Source organism: Phyllobates terribilis, unplaced genomic scaffold, assembly GCF_046119375.1.
Source record: "Phyllobates terribilis strain yellow unplaced genomic scaffold, ASM4611937v1 Scaffold_6575__1_contigs__length_43578, whole genome shotgun sequence".
In the NCBI taxonomy this organism is placed as follows: domain Eukaryota; kingdom Metazoa; phylum Chordata; class Amphibia; order Anura; family Dendrobatidae; genus Phyllobates; species Phyllobates terribilis.
Window position 1 is genome coordinate 9,206 of NW_027369318.1, and position 24,337 is coordinate 33,542.

The 24,337-nt window shown below is 44.3% G+C and overlaps 1 pseudogene; it reads left to right on the plus strand.

Annotated features, from left to right (window-relative positions):
- Positions 1-17,634: 17,634 nt before the first annotated feature.
- Positions 17,635-20,372, plus strand: LOC141251087 (uncharacterized; annotated as a pseudogene).
- The last annotated feature ends 3,965 nt before the right edge of the window (positions 20,373-24,337 follow it).

The window sequence follows — 24,337 nt, forward strand, 5'->3', positions numbered from 1 at the left end:
ACTAAAAGGGAAATCCTAGCAAAGCTCAGGTGAACAGAGAGAGAAGCGGCGGAAATAACAAGTAAAACCCAAAAATCTTACCAAGGGTTGAACAGTAAGCCGTGTTATATACAGAGTCAAAGTTTATCCAAAACTCAGCGTTTAAGCAACTGAAGCTCACCACGGATCATCTTGAATATGATTCCAAACAAGTTCACGTTTAATCAACGTGACATTGCTACCGTTCCTCTATGGGTTCGGATCTTTGGTTTACCAAAGAACTTTTGGACGAGTGATATTCTTAGTCGGATTGCTTCGCATGTATGGAAGCCCCTTGTTTGGTTGATACTGTCACGGACAGCAAGCTGCGGGGTCTTATGCTCGAGTTCTTGTTGAGGTAAACTTTGCTGCTTCTTTTTCTAGAGGTGTGACCTTGGATTTTGATGATGAGAATCTATTGATGCTACTTTCTTGATTGAAAACGAGCCTAAGTATTGCAAGGGCTGTTTTCATTTTGGTCCATTCGGATGAGTTATGTCTGTTTAAGGAGAAGCGGGATGATGTTGGTATGAAGGGTAAGCGGGAAAGCACAAGGACCGAAGGCAGCTACTCTGGCTGCTCTAAAGGCTCCTGTTACTTCTATGACACCGGTTCACCCATCTGAGACTGCCGATCCTTCTGCGAGTGCTGATGTTGTGCCTGAGGTGAGTCAGGTTGTTGTTCGGACCGAGAGTTCACCTAGTGTCCCCAGTTGAGGTCCAGTCTAAGGGTGTGGCGACAGTGGTCCAGCCTGTGCTGCCACAGGAAATGGTTCAGGTTGAGGGTGATTTGGCCCCTATTTGAGGCGCAGACTATTGCTGTTGTTGATGATCAAGTCGGTCTGCCACCTGGGGAGGACCTTCAGTTGGGGAATGTGACTGCTAAGGAGGCGTGTGGACTGTCAATATCAGGGGAGGAGAGCTATAGGCTTGAGTCTGTCAATGATACAGCGACACCTACGGCCTTGGCAGTTGAGCACTCTGCAAACATTCCACCACTTCTAGTCCTCATAAGGTGCTTCTATGGCTTTGAGAGAGTCAAGATTGTTAGATGTTTGATCTGGCTTCTACTACGTTTGTTGGTAACGGCTAGAGGAATCTTAGACGTCCTAGCAGCGTCCGACAGGAGGTTTCCCGATGAATGCCTTAGGTTGGAATGTGCGCGGGCTTGGCCAAGCCCGGAAACAAAATGGCGTTGAAGGAGATGATTTGGAAGTTCCTTGCTAATGGTATGTGGTCTTTTTGAGACTAAGTATGGTAGAGGTGACATTACTGCTCTTGTTAGGCGTATGGTTCATGGTTGGGAGTTCACTACGAACTTTCACTTAGACCAGCGTGGTCGTATTCTTGTTATTTGGGATCCTAGCTATGTTGATTTGGAGATTCTGACTATGTCTACGCAACATATTGGGTGTCTTGTTACTTTCAAGACTTCCGGTGTTAGATATGGTATTTGCTTTGTGTATGGTCTTCATTCTGTTGTTGCCAGACGACCACTATGGGGTTATGTTGATCAGCTGTTTGCGGCACATGATGTCCCCTAGCTGCTATGAGGGATTTCAACTGTGTCATGAATGCGAACGAGCGATTTCATGGTGAGGTTGTTCGTATGCCTGAGTGCAGAGATATGATAGATGCTTGTAGACGACATGGTCTGACAGATGCTCCTACGTCTAATGCTTCACTCTATACCTGGACCAATGGGACTGTCTGGAGCAAGCTTGACAGCATCTTGGTTCATCCTGGTTGGTTTCTGCTGAGCATTATGTTAGGGTTGATTACCCGGATGTTGGTATCCTTCGGATCACAAGCCTTGTGTTGTTACTCTCCGGCGACTTGAGGTTTGTGGGCATATGTACTTCAAGTTCTTTAGCATGTGGGCTGATCATCCGCATTTTATTGAGGTGGTCTCGAATGGTTGGGTGTCTCCTCCTCAGGGCACTTTCCAGTTCAAACTTGCCAAACTCCTCAAGAGCTTGAAGTTCCCTCCGAAGTGCCTGAATAAGGCTGAGTTCAGTCACATCTCCTCTCCTGCTGCTGTGGCTATCTCTGCATTTGATGTTGCTTTAGAGGATCTTAGACATGGTCCGGATGTTCCGGAGTTGATTCAGGCTGCTTTCTGATGCACGTGCACTGGCTTCTTGGCTCTCTACCGCTGAAGCTAGTTTTCTTGGACATGAGGCAAAGGCCAGATATATTATTTTTGAGTGATCAGTGTACTAGGTACTTTCACAACCTGATGAAGGCTAATGCCCGGAAGAGCTACATTGCTTCAGTGATTGATAGGACTGGTATGCCTACTACTACTATTTCTGTTGTTGCTGTTGAGTTTCTTGCTTTTTATCAGGGGTTGTTGGGACTGCTGTGCCAGTTCAGTTGCGTGCTCCGTCTGTGTTTGCCCCTTGGTCCTTGGCTCTCTGCTGAAGCGAGTGATTCCTTGGGTGTTGAGGTCTCAGTTGATGAGATTAGAGCTGCTCTTTCTATTGGTGATGAGAAGGCTTCGGGCCTTGATGGGTTCAATGCGAGGTTCTTCAAGGCCTCGTGGGAGATTACTGGGCCTGATGTGTGTGCAGTGTGAAGGAGTTCTTTGTCAGTGGGCGACTTCTGAAACAGCTCAATCACACTGTTATTCCTCTTGTTCCCGAAGGTGGATTTCCCCATCTAGAGTTGAGCACTATCGACCTATTGCGTGCTGCAATGTTGTATACAAGCTGATCTCGAAGATCATGACCTGCTCGGCTAGCCAGAGTTCTCTGTACTCTCATTGACCCTGCCCAAAGCGCTTTTGTGGAGGGGCGGCTGATGAGTGAGAATATTTTTCTCATCCAAGAACTGCTGAGGCGATACTCAGTCACTAGGGATACTAGACGGTGTTTCTTGAATGTAGACATTGCCAAGGCATATGCTACTGTGTCTTGGGATTTCCTTCGGTTCACTTTGTGTCATCTGGGTTTGCCTGCTCGGTTTAGTGCATGGCTTATGGAGTGTGTCACTACTGCTACTATTCGATCAAGGTCAACCGTGGTCTTCATGGTTTTTTTCCCTGGTCGACGAGGATTACGGCAGGGCGATCTCTCTCTCCCACTATTGTTTGTGTTGTGTATGGAGATGTTCAGTAGATTGATGCGCAGGGATTCTGCTGTTCCTGAGTTCGGCTACCATCAAGATTGTGCGGGTATTGAGCTCACTCATTTGATCTTTGCTGATGATGTTGTTTTGGTTCTGTCCGGGTGATGTTCCTTCTGTTTCCATCCTCAGTGACTGTCTCAGGAAGTTCTGGGGATATGTCAGGCTTAGTGTCAGTGCGGCTAAGTCCTCTATGTTTTTGGCTTCTTTACATGATGATGAAATGGGTACTTACGTGCTATTACTGGTTTTCAAGAGGGGTACTTTTCCTTTTAGGTACCTTGGGATCCCGATCAGTACGCACAACCTTTGGGTTATGGACTATAAGCCGCTTCTGGACAGGATCAGTCGGTATCTTAGGCTTGGGCTAGGAGGAGTTTGTCCTTTGCTGGTCGTCGTGAGCTCCTGGCTTCTGTGATTTAGGGTGGTTGAGGATTCTGGCTGTCTATTCTTCATGGGCCTACATGACTTTCTTTCTGCTCTGATCACCCTTTCCAGGAATTTTCTATGGCATTGGCCGAGAGTTAGCTGGAGTAGTATCTGTTGTCCGAGACAGGAGGGAGATCTGGGTCTGCGTGATTTGGCTGTCTGGAACAGCTGCTTCCTCCTGAAGCATTATTATCATATTTCTGAGGGGTGGGAGAGTCTTTGGATTCGCTGGATCCATCATAGGTATCTGAGTGTTGATAGCCCTAGTACTTGGATCGCTCATCGTCGGGATTCCTCTTTGATCAAGGGGATTCTGGCTGCTAGAGATAGAGTTGTTCAGATGGTTGATAGAGAGTTGGGAGTTGAGGAGACTCTTGATAGTTGGTGTACTGCTGACAGGTTCCGTGTCTCGGCTGCGTATGATGCGCTCCGGTATAGGAAAACCGAGTGTGTCTTGGAAGGCTGAGGTCTGGCCCAAGAACAACCACTCCTAGGCATTCGTTCATTTTGTGGTTGGTTGTGCTCGGTCGGTTATATACCTATGACAGATTGTTCTTTCTTGGCGTTGATCCGTGATGTCGTCTTTGTGAGTCGGCAGATGAGTCTCATTCTCACCTCTGTTTGAGTGTTCGGTTGGTCCTGAGCGTCCTGGCAGGCGGTATGTACCGAGGTTTCACATCCCTTACTCTTGCACTTCTATCGATAGTACTATGGTCTGGCTGCGCACTCATGCACATGGTGAGGAGTTCTTACTAGGGCTCAGACTTTTGCGCTTTCGGCGACGGTTTACTTGGTTTGGCAGGCGCGAATGCGCTTGTTTTTAGCACAACCGGATTCCGGTTGAGGTCATTGTTAGACAGATTAGCATTCGTGTTTTTAGACTCTTTATGACATGTTCCCTATTACTATGGTTGTTTCAGCACTTGGACACTAGTTTTGTTGATTATTTAGCAAAATATGGATAGCCTGTGTGTTATGCCATGTGTGCTCTTGGACTGTCTGTGATTTAAATTCCCCTTTTTGGAGACACGCCATTTATATTATTTACATTTTAACAAAAAAAAAAGCCCACCATGGATCAGATCAACATAGTAACGGTAACAAGTCTAGAGATGCAAAGATATGGGCTACCAGGTAATGTGTTGTATTGAGCCTCAGCATGGCCCAATATAGCCTTTTTAATCCTGAGCATATGTCCATGTAATTGGGCTTAAGTAATTAACTTCATGCCATCAATTACATGGATAATACTTCAAAGGTTAAAAGGCCAAACAATTAATTTGATCATAGGAGAGTAAATAATAATCCTAAACTTAGGAAATTATAACTCACAACAGAATATATATCTTCCTGCGAGAACCAAGTTGCCAAGTCATCAAGTATGAAGCAAACATCATGAGCTTCACACTTGACAAAACCAAATCCCTTGCTGTATCTTCAAGGCCAATAACTTAGCATTGACAACAGAAAAAGAATGATACTGGTCAGCTATAATGTTTGCCCAACAGAGATTCACCTTCAGCAAGGAGTCATGGAATTCAACATCATTCAACCTAAAAGCACTTTGTGCAACATCCGGGGAAAGAAAAGTGACAGTGCCCCATTTTTCTTTGTCCTCCTTCTTTGCAAAATGACCGGTATACCTGCGGAAACCAAAATACCCCAGACGTGTGTTTTTCAATTAGCATTAGGAGCTCCTTATCATCAAGATTGCTAGCGTCAGAGTGATAAATATCACTACTTAAACACCGTTGATCAATCTCCAAATGTCTGATTTCAGCCCCGGAGCCATATAATGCGACAGGTGGGCGCGTGCCAGCCCCACCCTAATATAAAACATTTCTAACACATCCATTCTCCAACAATTTCTTTTCATGCTTTCAGAACATTCTTGACACGATCCAGAACTCTCTACATATCATTCAAAGAAGCAAATACACAGATGTCATTGTTATCAACAATTCACTTGAATGCTGATCCTTTCATCACCACAGGTAGTCCTGATGTTTGATAACAGTAAGAAATGACCACCATTATATTTCCCACAGAACCTCTTCAGAAGACCTCTGCCAAAACCAACCAATATCTGCATGACGCAGGAACCTAGCAGTGCGTATGAATTGGTTAGCAGGATGGGATGAAGTTTCATTATATTTGACAATAATGTGTTTGTTGAATAAATCATAATAATATGAACAAGTATATATATGACTACTGTATGCACTTTGGACTGAGGAATATTTGTATGTGACTTGATCGACTTCATTTCAATAAAAAAGTGTATTTCATCTTCCTTCAAGCTTCATAATCACTCTTGGTTGTTGTCATCGGCCGCAATACCAGCTATTGTAGAAGATGACACTTCAGCTTCTTCCAGACAAGCCTTGTTTGTGCACCTATAGAAAAAATCCTTTGTCCAAAGTGCATGCAAAGAACTCTCGTGTCCACCGGTGGTGGCTGAATTAGAAACCACTACTTCTTCCACACAGTGTCATTCGTAGGCATCTTCTTAGCCAAGTCCACTGTGGTACAGACATAGAACAAGCCGTCGTTATGCGTAATCTTCCTAGGAGTATAAACGAAGGTAAAGCGTGATGCGAGGGGTTTAGCCCCTATATCTTACGACCGCGTCGTGAACACTATCGCGCGCCATAACATGGGATGAAGCTGGATAGGGTTGAATCGATTCTCTCCAGAAATTGTTTTTCCCAAGGAAGAAGTGGGAGACAAAACTGGCGTCCATCGCTTGCACACTCACCACGAACCAACCTTTGTAATGATACGCCATCTTGCAAGCCTTCAGAAGGAAGTTCTAGGACTGTGCCCTTGGGGAAGGGGTATGAACTCGCTATTTTTTGAAGTTTCGCCATAGTGAGGAATTGAACACTCTCCGGCAGACTCATTTCCCAAGTTTTCGGTCTAATACCAAAATACGCCCTGTGTACATTTGCACGGGAGGACAAACGTCTTTGTACCCGTCCTGGAACTTCGATTAAGGGATTGGTCATCTTAGATGTCCCGACATAGGGCTATATGCGCCTCCGAACCCTGCCGCGAACAGTGTTCGAAGGGAGAGGCATACTTTTTCGGTGCTTGACAAAGAGGAACTCGATGAGGAAGTTATACGCGAAGAGTCGATGTGCTAGAACCTAAAGCAAGCTTAAGTCAGTTCCCAAGGACTTGATAAATCTTAAGCTTTCTCGCGAACAGATTACTAAAGGTTAATCTAAGCATAATCTTTGCGAAATTTTTTTATCAGTCCTGGGAAGAACAACTCATCAAGGCTTGTTCGCGAAAGATGGGAAGACTAAAGGTCAAGACAGAAGATACTATAAAGGGAAAAACGGATTTCCTCTAAATCTGACGCCTTAGGATAAGAGAGGGAATTCGAAACGACTTAAATTATGATTTGATTGATGGGACAACTATGGAAGTGGAAACAGCGGGAAAGGAAAGGAAAGAAGAAAAGACGGAGACAAAGGCCGGGGAAGAAACACTCGAGACACCAAATAGATCCTGGCATCTCCCAACGTCTTCCCGGCCCATCGACCCCTTTTTTCCCCTCGCCGAAGAAGATGATAAAGGGATTCACATATGGCGTATGTAACGGTTATTAGCTTAGATTTAGTGGTGCTTAGGAGCTTGTCGAGTGCATTTCCCGGGAATATAGCTTGGAGAGTACATTATATGGATTTGTGGAAGCTCGAGAGCATTTTGTGGCACAACCATGGAGATTCCGTTTGTACCCATCATTGGGTGCATTCGGGATGGAGCTATAGCGAAGAAGTGCCGAGGAGAGACGGAGGGCGACTTCTGATGTTCCCATGGTGTCCGTACCTAAGATGTCCCTATATGAAGACCCAGGAACACCGGACAATGCTTCCCGGAAGTAGAGATGAAGATATGAAAATTCTGCGACACAGAAGCCCGCGACCATGGTTAACGGCCAGAACAAAGGAACCTCCAATTTTTGAAGTCCGCGACCGCGGGTGAAGCAGCCGCGACCGGGGGTAGTTCCGACAGCTAGCAGATCCGAAGTTTTTGGATTTTCTTTCCGGATTGCTTTTTCCAAAAAAGTTCTGAACATTTTTTTCCTATTTTTATTTCTTTTATTTCATCTTATTTCCTAAGACATATAAATAGTTTTCTAGGGTTTTTATCTAATTTATCATCTAAGCCTCCACCTTTGAGTTTTCCTTCCCCCATCGTTCTTGAGACTATGTTGAACTAAACACTTTCATGGTTCACTTGGAAGATTGAAGCCTTCAGATCTTGTTTCATTGTGAGTTTCTAAATGCTTGGATTCAATTTCAATATAGGATTGTTTTAGTAATCTCTTATGGTTATTCCATTGATTGATATTAGTTTTATCTAGGTTTCAAACTAGAATGATTGATATTATTTAGAGTGCTAAACTTGATCATTCGATTAGAAAAGTCTTGTCTTTAGTAGCAAACTCTATTTGCATTAACTATTTGTGCTTGTTTATAGGGTAGAGATTCCGAATTCATGTCAAGTATCGGTGATTGGCCAATGGTATTGCATCGACCTGCTTATCTTTGATCTTAATGCTAGTCTGTTATTGAATCTTGTTCTTTCCTTGGTTATAATTGAATTAAGGGTTTCTAGGATAATTTGGACTAGTTTCTTTATTATACCAAAGAGTAGGACAACTTATTGAATGTTAACGAACACAAGTTATTAGGATTTGATGAGCAATGCGCTTGTCTGATGTGCTGATTTCTTATAAGTGTACGTTTTCCATTATTATTTACACACAACCCAACTTTATTCTGTTAGCTTATTTGGCTTGTTACTATTAAAGAACAAAACCCCCCATTGGTTACTTGTTAGTTACACCAATCGATATAAACTGTTCTCAGGCTTTCTAGGAATTCGACCCCTACTTCTCACTTTACTAAGTGGATACCTAGTTGGATTTTCTTTGATAGGAACCTACGACTTTACCCTGGTGAACTTCATTATAACCCGGTGTCATCTTTCTTAAGAGAGAACATGTTTTCTCGATTTGGATTCCTAAAGCTCTTGTGAATGATAGGGGAACTCATTTCTTGAATAGAACGATGAGTTCTCTTCTTAAGAAATATGGCATTACCCATAGAGTCTCTACCGCTTATCATCCACAAAGCAATGAACAAGCTGAAATGTGAAACCGGCAAATCAAAGGTGTTCTAGAAAAGATGGTGGCGCCAAACCGAAAGGGTTGGAGTCTCCTCCTAGACGATGCACTATGGGCTTACTAGATCGCTTACAAGATTCCCATCGGAATGTCCCCGTATCGACTCGTGTTTGGGAAGGGATGTCATTTTTCGGTGGAATTAGAGCATAAAGCTTGATGGGCGGTACAAGTAAGATGCTGCAGGAGAGAGCCGGAAGTTTCAAATGCATGAATTAGAAGAAATACGTAGGGAGGCGTATGAGAACGCAACTATCTACAAGGAGAAGACGAAGGCTTGACACGGCAAACACATCCTGTGCAAGGAATTCAAGGTCGGGGACAAGGTATTCCTATATAATTCTCGTCTTCAACTTTTTCCAGGAAAATTGAGATCTAGGTGGAGTGGGCCCTATGTGGTGGCGCAAGTATTTCCTCATGGAGCTGTCGAGCTCTTTGATAAAGACAACCACAGTACACTCAAGGTTAATGGTCAAAGGTTAAAACCTTACAATGAAGGATTTCCCACAGAGGAGATTGAGGAGTTGAATCTAGAGGAGCCACGGACACGATAACTAATTGATCGGACCACGTCGAGCCACGACGGTAACCAAGGCGTTGATCAGGAGGCAAGTCGAGGTAGATTCTTACATTTTTCTCTTTTTTTTCAAAAACAAAAAAATAACTAGGCAAGTAAAATTGGAAAAAAGGAAAAGGTGGATGCCAAAAAAATTAATATAAAAAATAATAATAAAAATTGGTCGACAATGGTGAAGTCCGCTGTCGCGCCATCAACCCGCGGCCGCGGGTTTGCAGTTTGCAGAACAGGAGAAGTTCGACAGCGGTGAAGTCCGCGGTCGCGACCATCAACACGCGGCCACGGGTTCGCATTCTGTAGAAAAGAAAATATAAGGGCCGTCCATCCGAACCGGTTTTCCATAAATCCAATCAGCTGAACCGGCCAAAATCACCACTTACCCTCCCTATCCGGCCTTAACCCCTCTCTTTCCCTTCACTTTCTTCCTCCTTCTCCTCACAAGAACTACCATAGCTCTCAAGACCAAAACACCTGAATCTCCATTACTCCTCCTAACACCTTCTTCTCCTCAAGCTTCATCTCTCTCATCCCATACACATCATCCTTCTCTCACATTCATCACCACTATTTCCCCTCTCTCACATTCACATCTCCCATCCCCCAAACTATCCAAATCCACATCAACACCCAAAAACCAAGCCAAACCTCCATTAATTGAAGATTCAAGTTCATCATCCATCTACTTTTGAAGATTCTAGTACAGATCTGGCCAGAGCAACTTCGGATTCCACCGCAAACTCACCGTCAGCGACCGCGGGGACCGAGTTGGCCACCGCGGCTATCACTATGTTCAACAGAAATTTAATCTCGCATCACCGTGACCGCGAGCCCCCCTACCGCGACCGTGGCTACCACATTTCTCCAGAGAAGTTCCTGCATCCAACCGCGACCGCGGCCCAAGAATCCGCGACCTCGGCTACCAGTTCTACAGACCATTTTTTTGAGGTATTCTTCTAGCGGTTGGAACTTTTCAATTTAGTTGGCGGTGTCCAATTTGATATCTGTACAGTGTGGCTTCGCTCTATTGCCTGCTGAAAGTTATGATTTGAGAAATGGCCCCAAAACGAACTCGTCTTTCAAACCAAGCGCTGGCCAAAATGTAATTGCTTAAGAACAGGGAGCTCCTCTCCACTAAGTTTTTTGACATCCCAATTCTCTAGGAGTTGGGGTTGTTTGAATGCATAAGAGAAATGCTTACTCATGTTGTTTTGGGCAATTTGGTGTTTCTAAATGCTAAGACCCATCGACACCTAACGCCAACCTTCCTAGCGTCTTTGCGAGTCCAGTACTCGGGTGAGGACAATGATATCCCTGGAGGGATTGAATTCTTTGTGAACAGAAACACCCATATGTTGGACGCTGATCAAGTACAAGCAGAGTTGGCGATCACCGCCTACTGGACTCCCAACTGGTATGCGCAGCCAGAGGGCTGGGCACATAAGTTCTTCTAGTTGGATGTGACCGGAAGTGAATATACGACCAACGGAGACTATAACTACAACATCCCGCATGCTCCCATTCGGTTAACTCACAAGGTGCGGAGCATGTTTTTTTTGTTCAAGGGGAGGTGAATAAAATGTCTCTTCTGCATGTGCAACACCTCCGGTGCTTGGCCTTCGAGTGTGATGTTATTCTAGACTGGGCCAATATATTTGTGCGGATGTGTTTAGAAAAGATGAACGCTAGTCGAGGGAAACTCGCTATGGGGTAAATGATCTCTTTTTTAGTTTAAGCGGCCAATGAAATTGAGTTGCTCTACTAGAGGGATAGCGATGACAAGCCAAAGGGTGGGTCGTTCATGTAGGACAAGGCATGGTTGTTCAAGGAAGATTTGCTAGAGGCCCGCCCGGAAGAAGTATATTATTGGAAGTATAGAAAGGGGCAGTCTCTCAAGATCGTTCTCCCACGCCCAATCCAGTACGGTCCAGTCGCCAATTTCTACATCACCCCTGACGTCCATGCGTATGATCCCCAAGCCGCACCAGGCCCACCGCGCCAAACCACCCCTCACCACCCACATGTCGCTAGCTCTTCTGGATCTCACGAGCCGCACTTTGATGATGTGGTGGAGCGTATTTTCGAGCGGCTGAACCAGTCAAATGCTACCAACCTACAACACTTCACTACCATCACAAACCGAATGGGGAGGCTATAGCTCCATGTGCAAGGTATTGATCAAAACCAACAAGGTCTCCGTCAGGATAATTGAGGAGGTTCGACGAGGAGTGGCGGACGTCCGTGCTGAACAGACACGAGCCCAAGGTTTCTGGCAGAGTTTCTATGACTACGAGCAAGGCCAGTGGGGGCAGTATTGGGTCCACAACCCACCTCCACCTCCTCCTGGTCAGTATTAGTACGTGTTCTTTCATGCCCTTTCATATAGAGTCCTCTTTTGCTGCATTGAGGACAATGCTTCATTCAACTATGTGGAGGTCGATTAGACTTACTTTTCTGCTTTTGACGCTGTTATTTTGGTCTCTTGTGTCATTCATTGAGTCTGATTGTTTGAGGCGATAGGTAGTTCCCTATTCTTGTATGTTTGTTATTCTAGGATTGAGTCAGTTTGTGAAGTTTTGCAAATGGTTGGAGTCTGTAATTGTTGAACTTTCAGAAGAGAAAAAATTTTAAACAAAAGAAAAGAAAATGAAAACATAAAATGAAATGATTGTGAAAATCCTGGGATAAATTGAAAACCTGAAAGGGCGGCCTAGGTAAAAAGCAGGTAATACATGCGGCTCTAGGCCGGGAAATATTTGGACTTGAGAGATGGGAGTTGTTGATGACCCTAAAAGAATAGAGAATGTCTGGTGAAAACCCGAAAGGGCTCTAGAGTAAGAATTGGAGTGTATAAGAATTGAGTGTCTTAGGATTCGATTCTCTTACTATGATTCGGTGTCGGGGACATAAGAAGGTTGTTTGAAGGATTGTTCGGGTTAGGATTCATCAGGAGGGATAAGGAGTTAGTTTCTTTCTTCTGTTTCTCTTATCTTGAGCTTATTATATACATGTTATTCACTTGATTCTAGTTGGAGATTTGGTGCACATATATCATGATATGGAGTAGATTCTAGGATTAGATTCTTTTCTTGGAGTTCGATACATACTATTGCGGTCGTACTATGCAGATTTTTCTTCTTGGATTGGTGGTGGTGACATGGTTTGATATCTATTTAGTGGGTTAGGTCATCAATTGAAGTGGAGGAATAACAAGTGTTGTAGCGAGTGGGTGACTCGAGTTTATTTGTTATATTTTTATACCCTTTTGTGCTTTTAGGTGGGATTAGGACTTTACTTGCACTTTATTGCATAATGTCACTTGGATTTGATGGATTCTATCTTTGGAATGGAAAAATAAGAAGTGGAGTCATAAGGAGGAAAATGGTAGGTCATCTTGGAGAGATAAGGAGTTTAGACCGGTGTTAGGTTAGTGTTACTTGTTACACAGTTGGCATTTGGAGATATAATCATTAGCAGATTTTCCCGTGCTTACTGTAGACCTTTGGGCTTATTGTAGGAGTGAGTGTCATTTTTCTTACTCGATGATGAACAAGGTTTAAGTATGGGGAGATTTGATAGAGGGATTCCATATGGCGTAGCCAACGGTTATTAGCTTAGATTTAGTGGTGTTTAGGAGCTTGTCGAGTGCATTTCTCAGAATCCGGCTTGGAGAGTACATTATATGGATTTGCGGGAAGATCGAGAGAGTTTTGTGGCACAACCATAGAGATTCCGTTTGTACCCATCATTGGTGCATTCGGGATGGAGCTAGAGCAAAGAAGTGATGGGGAGAGACTGAGGGCAACTTCCTGATGTGCCCGTGGCATCACGTACCTGAGAATGTCCATGTACAAAGACCCGGGAATGCCGAGAAACGCTTCCCAGAAGTAGAGCTGAACACATGAGGATTCTGTGGCACAAAAGCCTGTGACCGCGGGTGAGCAGCCGCGGTCGGCCAGAACACAGGAACCTCCAGTGTTGAAGTCCGCGACCGCGGGTGAAGCAGCCACAACCACGGTAGTTCCGACAGCTGGCAGATCCGTAGTTTTGGAGTTTCTTTCCGGGATTGTTTTTTCCAAAAAAAATCTTAAAATTATTTCCCTATTTTTATTTCTTTTATTTTTCTTATTTTGTAAGACTTTCTAGGGTTTATTTGGAGATTTATCTAATTTATCATCTAAGCATCCACCTTTGAGTTTTGCATCGTTCTTGAGACTATGTTGAACTAAACACTTTCATGGTTCACTTGGAAGATTGAAGCCTTCAAATCTTGTTTCATTGTGAGTTTCAAAATTCTTGGGTTCAATTTCAATAGAGGATTTGTTTTATTAATCTCTTGTGCTTATTCCATTGATTGATATTAGTTTTATCTAGGTTGAAAACTAGATTGATTGATATTATTCATAGTGCTAGCCTTGATAATTCGATTAGAAAAGTCTTTTCTTTAGTAGCAAACTCTATTTGCATGAACTATTTGTGATTGTTTATAGGGTAGAGATTCTAAATTCATGTCAAGTATGGGTGATTCACCAAAAGGTATTGCATGAACCTGCTTATCTTTAATCTTAATGCTATTCTGTTATTAAATCTTGGGATTCCCTGGGTTATAATTGAATAAGGGTTTCTAGGACTATTTAGACTAGTTGCTTCATTAGAACAAAGAGTAGGACAACCTATTGAATGTTAACAAACACAAGTTGTTAGGATTCGATGATCAATGTGCTTGTCTGGTGTTCTGATTTTTGGGAATTGAGCGTTTCCCATCATTATTTACACACAACCCGACTTTATTCTGTTAGCTTATTTGTCTTGTTCCCATTAAACAACTAACCCCCATTAGTTACTCGTTAGTTAGACCAATCGATATAAACTGTTCTCAGGCTCTCTAGGGATTCGACCCTTACTTCCCACTTTACTAAGTTGATACCGAGTTGGGTTTTATCTAATAGGCACCTACGGACTTTAGTCTCATCAGAAGACAAAATACAACACGCATCATGAAAGAACGATAAAAAATACGACTATGCGCTGTGGATGAACTAACCAAACATTGTCGCCGGAGAAATCAGAGGTGGAACTGGGGTTGGACGAGAGCCCTTTATGCCAAACATGAGCCAGTGCAAGGGAGGGAAGAGGATCATCGGAAAAGGAAAGAGGCCGCCGGAGATTGGAGGTACCGAGAAAGAGACAGGGAGTTTTCCGGGGAAGAGAGAGAATGGTTAGGAGGAAAGTGAAAGGTCGAGGGCCTCATCGCCACTTATATAGAGGGACTATGCTGTCAGAGCCAACCATTCAAAGCAGACAAATGGCATCAGGGGGTGAAACCCTAGAAAGTATACGAGCTTTCCTACATGAAATATCCAACAAAGGGCTAAGGTTTGCGTGTATACACCTGAAAGCTTAGAGGGGTGGATGTTTGACTCACACAAGAAGCCTTCAATAAAGGGAAGGAGGCCCAACCCAATTCGGAGAAAGGCCCAATGTCCAAAGGTCCCTGATTCCTATAAATAGGAGTTTTGGAAAGAGAAACGGGTTGGTCACTGTTCATCCTTTTCATATATAGTAAATTGAGAGCTCTTTCTCCCTCTTCGCATAAACTCACACGCTCTTTTCACACTTATGTCACATTTTCCCTTCATGAAGCATTTTCTCCCTTTTCGCCTCACACAATTATTTGTTATATTACTTTGTATACTTTTCATCTTCACGAATGAATACTGACTTGAGCGTCGGAGAGTCGAACCCAGAGGCCTCTTCCCTCTGGATTTAACGCGCAGGTACACGAGGCAAGTTTGGCGCGAAGACATTCACCCCCCCTTAACGAAGAGAAGTTCCCCATCCCACAAATTCAAGCACGATCAATCCCTTTGTAAGAGTGTTGACTACGCAAAGTTCCCGGGCTCCAACAATGTTCACAACCCTTAGACTCCGACAAGGATGGGTTCGTCAATCTCCAGGAGTTCGTCGCTTACTACTTTCGGAATGTCTAATTGCAGGCTCATCCTTTCTGTCCGTTTATAGATTTGATTCTTCTCTTAACTCGGTAAGCACCAATTACGAAAGCGTTGCTCTAACTTGTTCTTGGATTGTTCAAGAATTTATATGGATCAAGATTTGTTGGAATAAGATGACTGAGATTTTGGCTGTGAAATCATGTAATTAGAGCTACATTTTTAATAGTTATCCACATTGGTTATTGATTTTTGCAGAAGCTTCTGTTGCATTTCATATTCATTTAAGTCTAGAGTTTTTCAAGGGATTGGCTGTCAGGCTCGTCTTCTTTGTTTCGTTATGTTCGTAACACCAATCTTATTGTTTGAATTTGATTGTCCTTCTAGGCTCTGTCCCTTCCTTCTATATTCTATCTATCCTATCAGAGTAGGGGACTCTTTAGTGTCCTAATAATTGTTGTCGCATAATAGGACGCCCGTTCCGAAAGAAGGGGAGTAACCTAAGCACTTACTTTAAATTGAAACCATAGAATAAGTGGTAGCTAGCCAAAGTTCTCCTCGGGAATGAGCTATCATGCTGAAAGCCCTAATTCCGGCCTGGTCAAATTGAATAATTAGCTTCCTAAATTTCATTTATCTGAATGTATAAGCTTTTTCTTTCCTTAGATCCTTAGTGCTAACTAATTGCAAATTCATCCGATATTAGAATCTCTCTTTTGTTAAAATTCTAAGAACATCTGTTGAAATTCGGTTATTGCAACAGATCTTTGATCCGTTTATTGTACATTATGATCTTCTTAATTGTGTGACTTTAATCTGATTCATTTGATAAGTGTTGGGCCTCAGATTTTGGGCCTCGTCCGGAGCAACGTTAGGAAGGTCCATGAGCCACGGAAGTAGAGTGAAGCTTGGATCAGTTACTCCGTGAAGTCCATGAACCGCAAAACGCTCCAACAACTTCATCCGAAGGTTGGGCCATCTTTGGGAGGATCGATCAGTTCCGAAAATCCTGCCCCGCGATCCAAACTGAATTAGGCTGCTATGTATGTATTTTTTGTGTTCTTTTCGACACACACACAAGCTCACCATTATTAAGCAAGTTCTATACTTTCGATATTCTGTCTCTCATAGCACATTGTTCTTGTAACCGATCACCCTTACCAATTACAAATTCATTTCAAAAATTATTGTTCGATCATCGGATCCCATTTTAAGGCAATTAAGTCCGATTCCAAGATCAAGCTTTTTGCCCCAAAACAATTTCGCGCCCAATGTGGGGCCTTCGGTCGATTCAAACCTTTGAAATCCACACCTCCTACCATCACCCGATGGCTGATTCTTCAACAAAAATTCTCTCGGACCAGTTCGACGACCTGCTCCCTGGAAACAAAAACGACATGACTGAGAAAACCCAGAACCTCTAGATACCCTTCATCTGGAGGCAACGTTGGATAAATCCCACTAATTGACGGAAATAAGTCGCACCATGGAAGCTCTTCAACAAGAACTTGCCGACCAGCGCCAACGCCACAACACCCTGAGTCAAACTCTGCCCGCCGAAAATGCCAAATTAGCCAACAAAAATGCTTCTTTCAAGACACAAATACAATCCGTTGGTCCAAACGCAGAGACACCTCAGAGAATTGGAGATCTAGGCGATACTCAATTCTGGTTGAACCTGGACGACGTGATTACGACCCCACACGGCGTAACACACCCCAAAATGCATCAAGATCTCCATAATCTCATTCGTTTTAACCCCGCAGTCACCAATCCGACACCATCACTCCTGTGGTCCCAGAAACGGGACGGCAGACCCACGTGCAACCTCCGCAAGACAAACAAGAAAGCAAATTCAACCTTCTACTGACCCACGCCCTGGAGAAGTACACGAAGGTGGTGGATGCGAGCCTTGCCCGAATCGCAAGCGTCCCCCTCCCTATCGAGAGGGAGGATGTGAAGGGATAAAACGAAACCCCATTCACCGAAGACATTGCCCGAGTTAGGATCCCCAAAAAGTTCCATACACCAAATATGACGTGTTATGACGAAACGTCCGACCCCGACGAACATATTGCCCTGTATAAGCAAATGCTTACGGCGGACTCTGTCTCTGAAAGGGACAAAGAGGGGGTCATGTGTAAGATCTTCGGGACTGCCTTGTCAGGACCGACTTTGACATGGTTTACCCAACTACCCCACAAAACCATAGCATCTTTTGCCGACCTCGTTGATGCGTTAAAAACCCAGTTCGCTAGTAGTCACCGATTGGAACGACAATCTAGCGACCTATATTACATTATCTAGAAACCTAACGAACCCCTCCGTGAATATCTGAGCATGTACAAAAAGGAGAAGGTGGCAATCCCGAACTGGGATGTCCCTATGTCGGTCCAAGAATTTAGGCGCGGACTGATACGAGGAAGCAAACTGTACAAGGAACTCACCAAGTACCCTTTCTTGACCTTTGAAGATGTTCAAGCCAAAGCACTTGCTCATATACGACTCAAAGAAGATGAAGAGCCCTTCAAGACTAGTCCAGGATTCGACCGTATTGACAAACAATCCAATAAGGAGCCTAGGAGCCATCCGTACGCACGGGAAGAGAGGGGCAGACCTGATCCTAGTCGCAAAAAGCCCAACGGATGGAAGGAGCGCCCCGCTCTTCCCTTCAAGGTACATTCCTATAACTTCATTATATCGACTGCCGAGTTGGTCAAATCCATGGACAGGTACATGAAAGACGTCAGATGGCCTAGCAAGAGCGACAAGATGGAGTCGAGAAAAGACATCACACGGTGGTGTGATTTCCACGACGATCACGGGCACTACACGGACCAATGCATCGCCCTCCAGAAAGAAGTGGCGGGCCTACTTTCCCTGGGACATTTGAAAGATGAGATTTTGGAAAAAGGTAGAGCGACTCTCGAACGGAAGGACAAGGTAACATCTGAACGACCCTTATCTCCGCGACCTGAGAAAATTATCAACTGTATCACCGGGGAATCGGAGATATGTGGTATTACTTATTCGGCGGTTACAAGGCATGCTAAAAGTAGGATCACGGATTCACCCCTGTCGTCGGAATGTAGGAGTAATAGGACCGTCTCGATGACTCCTATTACTTTCGACGATTCTGACATCGGCGGAGAAGATCACCATGAAGGAATGGTCATTTCATTATCCATTGGGAACTGCAGAATCAGACGTATCTTGGTAGACACTAGTAGCTCCACTAACATGATTAATCTAAGTACTCTCAGGGAAATGGGGCTAAGAGAAAAAGATACCAACTCCGACCGAATTCCTTTAGTCGGATTCAGTGGTGAAGTAAAATATACGCTTGGGGACATCGTCCTGCCCGTCTACAGCGGGGGCGTTAATCTTCAGGTAAACTTTAACGTGGTAGACTGTGAGTCTCCCTATAATTGTATCATGGGCAGGACTTGGATACATGCAATGAAAGTCGTCCCTTCGACGTATCACCAAAGCATTAATTTTCCCACGGATTGGGGAATTCAAGAAATCAAGGGAGATCGAAAGATGGCCCAGGAGTGCTATGCCGCTACCATGAAATCCACCGTCCATGATAAGACCGATTAGCAATTACAGCCTCTGAGGCCGGATCGATATATCGAACCAGAAATTGAGGAACTCGACGAAGTAGCGCTTGATCCAGCCTCACCCGAAAAGACAGTACGAATAGGCTCCGATTTAGACGATCAAAGCCGCGAACAAATCCTTACCTTCTTAAGAAACAACTGTGACTTCTTCACTTGGTCAGAAGAAGACATGTTTGGAATACCGCCAGACATCATCTCACACAAACTGAATACGTATCCAAGCTTCCCGCCCGTAAAACAGAAAAGGAGAAAGTTCGCCCATGAATGAAATAAAGTGGTCAACAAAGAAATATCCACAATGTTTAGCACATGAAAAATCAGAGAAGTAAAATATCCAGAGTGGCTAGCCAACGTAGTGGTCGTCGGAAATAAAAACGGAAAGTGGAGGGTTTGCATGGACTTCACCGATCTGAATAAAGCGTGTCCAAAGGATTCCTTCCCACTCCCACACATTGATGCGCTCCTCGATGCCACGGCCGGGCACGAAAATGCTTAGTTTCATGGACGCCTTCAGCGGCTACCACCAGATACAGATGCATCCGGATGACCAAGAAAATATTGCGTTCGTAACCAGTCAAGGGACATATTGTTACAAGGTAATGCCCTTCAGGCTAAAAAACGTCGGGGCCACCTACCAACGACACATGAATAGCATGTTCAAAGACCTGATCGGAGATACGATGGAAGTCTACATTGACGATATGCTAGTAAAGTCTAAACAAAAAGGTGATCATGTCAAGGAATTACACGAAAGTTTTGACATCTTGCGACGATACAAAATGAAGCTAAACCCGGCCAAATGTTCGTTCTGAGTTTCCTCAGGAAAATTCTTGGGACACCTAGTCAAGGAACGATGAATCGATGCCAGTTCGGAATAGGTTCGAGCGATCCTCGATCTGAAAACCCTCAGACCGTGAAAGACGTACAGAAGTTGACAGGAAGAGTGGCGACGCTCAACAAATTTATTTCCAAGTCATCAGACAAATGCAATCCTTTCTACGATGCGTTGAAGAAAACAAGACGTTTAAGTGGGAAGAGGAGCAAGAGAAGGCCTTCCAAAAACTAAAGAATTATCTGGCAAATCCTTTACTCCTCGCCAAACCAAAAGTCGACGAGCCTTTGCCGCTCTATTTTTCTGTGTCAGGTTCGTCCGTCAGCGCGGTCCTAGTAAGAGAGGAAGAGGACGGGAGGCAATTACCAGTCTATTATACCAGTCGGTCGCTATTACCAGCCGAAACAAGGTACTCTCCCCTGGAAAAACTTGTCCTTGCCTTAGTAACAGCTGTTAACTAACTCAAGCCTTATTTCAAGACTAATACTATCGTGGTCCGGACCAACCATCCACTCAAAGCCATAATGCGAAAGCCAGAGAACACCGGGCGAATGGCTAAGTGGATTATACACCTCAGTGGTTACGAGATCATGTTCGAGCCAAGAACATCAATCAAGTCTTAAGCCCTTGCATATTTCGTAGCAGATTTCAGTCCGACCATAAAACAGGAGGCAGCACGCGAGCGCGTCGAGGTCAGTAGTGACGAACGTATGGGTATTTGGACGCTACACACGGACGGAGCCTCCAATTTGAGGGGAACGGGGCTCGGTGTCATCCTAAAATCTCCTAGGGGGGATAATATAGCTCAAGCCGTTCGATGTGAATGGGAAGCAATGAACAACGAAGCTGAATATGAAGCACTCATTTTCGGCCTACACCTGGCGTTGGATTTATCCATCAAAATTCTGAAAGTTACTTGTGATTCTTTGCTCATTATCAATCAGGTTTGGGGATCATTCGCCTCCAAGGACGAACAAATGATCTCATACTTAGAAGTCGTCCAGACTCTTATGGCAAAGTTTGAGGGGATTAACATCCAACAGGTCCCTAGGGAACAAAACGCACATGCCGATGCACTGGCCAACCTTGCATCCTCCCTACATCCTGTGGAGTTTTCTAATATTCCGATCGTCCATATCACCGTCCCCGCGGTGCCTACTATCGCAAGTAACCTCTTCGAAGTCCTAAACGTCAGTGACCAGAGCGGAGATCAGACTCGAACGGAGGATGATTGGACAAAACCCATCATGGACTGGAAGCTAAAGGACATCGTTCCTAATGATAAACTGGCCGTGAAAAGACTTACTGTACAAGCTCTATCTTACGATATAATTGATTCTGTCCTTTTCAAACGATCAGTCTCAGGGCTTTTACTCCAATGCATTAAGACGGACGAAGTACAGAAGTTACTACATTCCGTCCACGACAAAGAGTGTGGCAACCACACGGGAGGACGCAGTCTCGCATGTAAAATAAGACGGCTAGGGTATTTCTGGCCCACTATGAATGCGGACACTATGGCACACACTAAAAGATGTGACGTGTGACAACGTCACACACCAGTCCCTCATCAACCGTTAGAGCTCTTACATCCCACTCTCTCCCGTTGTCCCTTCATGCAATGGGGGATGGACATCGTAGGTAAACTTCCACCAGTGCCTTGGCAGCGCGTATTCTTTTTGGCAATGACGGACTATTTCTCCAAATGGATTGAGGCAGAAGCCTATAAAGAGGTAAAGGAAAAGCAGGTCATTTCATTCATTAAACGCAATATCCTATGCAAATTCGGGATCCCCTCCGAGATAGTCTGCGACAATGGTTCCCAGTTCATCGGACGAAAGAATCGAGAATTTTGCATCCGATAGAACATCAACCTAATCACTTTGACGCCTTGATACCCGCAGTTCAGCAGGCAAGGAGATGCCAGTGATAAATTCATCATAAGTATCCTAAAAAAACGACTAGAGGGAGATAAGGGAAAATAGGCTGAACACCTTCCTTATGTCCTATGGTAGGACAGAAGCACTCCAAAGAGTGCAATCGGACAATCTCCCTTCTCACTGGTGTACGGATGTGAAGATGTCATTCAAGCAGAGTTGATAGTCCATACAGCTTGTTACGGGCTACAAACGCCGGCCTAGAACAACAACGAATTAACCCACAACATGGACACAATCGACGAGCTAAGAGTAATAGCTCGACAACGGTGATCACGCATTAACAAAAAGTGGCTCGAAGCTACAATAAGAACGTTAGGATCAAATTCTTCAAACTTGGAGACTGGGTGTTAAGAAAGACTTTTCAGAACACCATTGACCCGTGGGATGGAAAACTAGCACCTCAATGGGAAGGGCCTTATTGCATCACCAAAACAATTAGAAATGGGGCTTACAAACTCTGTTACATCAATGGAGAAGACCTACCCAGGAGTTGGAACGCAACTCATCTCAAACGATACTATTTTTAGGTATGTATCATATTCATGGTAAATTCGGAAATCAATTATCAAACGTCACAATTATCTAACGGGTAAAATCCCAGACTCTTGTCTGTTGTTAATTAGTTCATTACAAGCAACATCGCACGCAAGATGACTTACATCGTAGATCCACACACTTATTACTTATACGAGCTCAACATACATACACGATTGATCGTTTCACAAGGGTTTGCAAACGGATTTTGGCACGTCGTACCCTGCAAACCTTATACTTCGTATAAGGTCTGTACAAAATGAAAACCTCATATGCACTAAACAGCCTAGCCTACATACTTTCCCCTTGGGTAAAACATTTACAAGTTGCAACTGACACATACAATTCCAGGTTCTCGTTTCCATCTCGACGGGGATGGAGCAGAATTGGCACGTCGTACACCGCTCGCCTTGCACATCTCACAAGGTAGGGTCGACGTCATACATCCAGACAACTAGCATCAAGCGCTGAAAAATCAATACAATGCATCATGTTGTTTTTGCTTCTTTCTCTCACTTTGCAGGCCACCTTTGTCAGGGACGAACGAAAGAAAAGATGTAACAACTAATCAAAATGCAAGAGTAATATAGCAAAAGTTGGTTCGTCCCCTGACGGACCAGTCAAAACAAGTTCAACATGTGATCCGTTGTGGCACACGGGTCACCAAACCAATTGTCAACCTCCTCCACGGAGGGTACAAACATTCATCACAACAGATAATATCCAAACAAGAAGCAGAAAGATGAGATCACTTGTCCTTGGCATGTTAGGGAGACGTCACCTGGGTTGCATCAGCACCGTCTGCACCCTCGTTCCGAGCTCCCTATCTCCTCGTCGCCACTAGCATAACCGACCTCCTAAAGAAATTATGAATGAGGATAACCATTTGGACATTCCTCATCAAATTCCTTCCTTGCTTGAACAGCGTCCCACTCGTTATGCTTGCCCGCAGCGAAATCCTCCATCATTTCGACCCTCGAAAGCTTGCCATAGAATGTGTTAAGTTCCAATGCAGTCTCCACTCCCTCTTTGTCGGACCTCCGCAGTTGTTCCTCCAGTCGATCAACCTTCGTTGCGACATCCGCCTCCACGCTCTTCAGCTTGGCCTGGGCATTAGCAAATTCGGCCTCCAGAGCCTTGACCTGACCTTTCCTCTTATCAATTTCTGCACTGGCGTCCAAAAAGTGCTTCTGAATCTTTAGACGACCAGACTGTAAGTCCTGCAAGGCCTGCGAAAAAGACAATAACATTCAAAATCACACCCTAGCACGTTATCCACGCAACAAACGGAATAAACGACCATACCGTCCAAGATGCAGAAAGAGCCGCTTCCAGGTTCTCCTCAAAAATTCTCTTCTCGGTGGCATCGGGTATGAGCATAGAGGAGAGAGCTTGGTCCAAGTCCAGAGTACTAGGCGCCAGGGGCTTGGTCAGATAAAAAATCTCTAGAGTTTTCCTTTTCTTCGACTTGTCCTTAGAAGGTAGGGGAGGAGGCACGAGGGTTCAGCCTTCGCCTTACCCATCATAGCCATCAACGACTTGAAAGAGGTGGTAGAAGAGCCTTTCCCAGATCGAGTAGTGACAGCTATAACCGCATCATATATAAACAAATCAGCATACGTGACAAAATAATTTGGGAATAAAAGGTGGAGGCAGTCGAAGAACTTACATTTGGCAGGAGATGTCATCTTTGTGGTAGAGTCAGACAAAATACTTTTCAGAGCAATCACGTTCTCAAAGGTCCGATGGTCCAGAGGAATATCTTCCGTCTCTTCTATCTTTGCTTCCAGAAGAGGGTCAATCTCTTTTTCTCCTTTTGTGAACAATGCAAAATAAAAGGAGTAAGATTAAGATCTCGGACAAGGAACGAAATCAAGGAACGAATACTTACCGGGATTTGTCCATTGACTCCTCAAGAAAGAACAGCCTTCTCCCAGCCCCAGCTAATCAATCTCCACAAAGAAGTACTGTTGCCGCCAATTTCTGTCACTGGCATCCAGCTTCTGGATGATAGGGACGCAATTCGGACGAGCACGGAAGCAAAACTGTTGTGGACGCAGACTGAGAGGGTAGTACCAATAATCTAAGGCGGCAAAATCGAAATCCTGGTCGGA